The sequence below is a fragment of the Sinocyclocheilus grahami genome, unplaced genomic scaffold (assembly GCF_001515645.1).
Source record: "Sinocyclocheilus grahami isolate Dianchi unplaced genomic scaffold, SAMN03320097.WGS_v1.1 scaffold1595.1, whole genome shotgun sequence".
In the NCBI taxonomy this organism is placed as follows: Eukaryota; Metazoa; Chordata; class Actinopteri; order Cypriniformes; family Cyprinidae; genus Sinocyclocheilus; species Sinocyclocheilus grahami.
Window position 1 is genome coordinate 143864 of NW_015506774.1, and position 2073 is coordinate 145936.

Genomic DNA, 2073 nt, shown 5'->3' on the forward strand with positions numbered 1-2073 from the left:
TCGCAGCTGATCATCCAGAGTCACGTCACATCGCAGCTGATCATCCAGAGTCACGTCACATCACAGCTGATCATCCAGAGTATGGAAGGCCGTGAAGACAAATATTTCTTTAGACGTTACGTGTACAGACGATATAACACGTGGACGCGTAATTGCGTCTAAACACGTTATTTCATGTACAGACATTATACGCGTGGACGCGTAATTGTGTGTAGATGCGTAAACATAAGATTTCCGGTATCAAAATAAAAGTCACATCGACTAGCACTGCAAACCCTGCATTTTTTTTTTATTTTATTTCATTTATTATGTATAATCTTTTACGATATTTAATTTATATAAAGTATATAATATATTAATTTTTTTCTATTATTTTTTCTTATTAAATAAGGAGGAATGTTTTTTTTTTAATACACGGATATTAAAAAATGTTAAGTGGCCATTTTTATCCATAAGTCATTTTTCAGATAAATTTGGGCACTGCAACCTCAAAGATGTACATGCAACAGAAAAATGCAGTATAAGACATTCCAACAGAAGTACAAAAACAAATAATTGAAAACCTCAACAGAAGTATGTATGTAGTATAAGATGACACATTTCATCTATGTCTGCTTTTGTTTGTGCAACTGTTTGTATCCAACTATGTGCTTAAGTGTGCGTAATGCATTCTTCCATATTTGTGTGTATGTAAGTGTGGGTCAGAGCAGGTGTGTTTGTTCACAGGCAGGTTTTACACACAAACCCTTCATCTTGAGAAATTACTCCTATTGCTATTTTTCCTCTCCCTGAAAACCTTTTTTTCCAAAATATATGTATTTATATTTGTATTTAACCCTTAAAATTTTAAATAGACTTAAACTACAGGCTTACTATGCCTTTTTCAGACGTCCCTGCATTTATGCGATAATCAGACCCACATGATTAAAATTTGACCAATCAAATTTTGATATTCAAATGAAGTACTGTAGTCAACCCTGGAAATTCACAGGCAGGTTTTACACACAAACCCTTCATCTTGAGAAATTACTCCTATTGCTATTTTTCCTCTCCCTGAAAATCTTTTTTTTTGCAAAAAAACCCCCCCAAAAACAAAACTGAATTATCACATGAACAGATGTAATACAAAATTATATTGTACATTGAAATATATGTATTTATATTTGCATTTAACCCTTAAAAATTTAAATAGACTTAAACTACAGGTTTACTATGCCTTTTTCAGACGTCCCTGCCTTTATGTGATAATCAGACCCACATGATTAAAATGTGACCAATCAAATTTTGATATTCAAATGAAGTACTGTAGTCAACCCTGGAAATGTTATTACCCTGTTATTTTTTGTCGACACTGACTGCTTACAAGAATGCCTGTTTTGTGTAGCTGAATGCTATTGTGTCACACTGAGATTTTTAGATTTCAACAGTAGGTAAAAGTTTACTAAGAAAATTCAATACTGTAGTACACAAAAAATATGCACATTTGTACAGTACAATACATTTACACTTACATTTACATTTAATCATTTAGCATTTAGCGACTTACAAATGAGGAGAACAATAGAAGCAGTCAAATCAACAATAGGGCAACAATATGCAAGTGCAGCACAGTAGACTACACATAGCAAGGATTTTTTTATTTTTGTACACTTTTTTATAATAGATATAGAATAGTAAGTGTTAGTTTTACTGAGTCAAGTGTTGATGAAAAAGATGCGTCTTTAGCTGTTTCTTGAAAATGGCTAAAGACTCAGCAGCTCAGGTTAAGATAGGCAAGGTAGTCAAGGTAAAGGTCAGCAAAAATTATTTTGTGCCTTTTTGAGACGGCACCACAAGTCACCGTTCACTTGCAGAACGCAAGCTTCTGAAGGATAAATAGTGTAACGTTTTCAGAATGTTGTTGTGTTGTGGGAAACAATGTGTTTAATCTTAATGTTGCACTTTATTCCTTTTTGCGTTTGGAACTGTTATTGGATGTTCAAGTGTATAGGGAAAGAGGCTCCACCCCCTGGGGGTGTGTAAGGGGAAACTGAGAGAAGGGGGTCAGAAGAGTGCCTCGCTGGTACAAGTGCG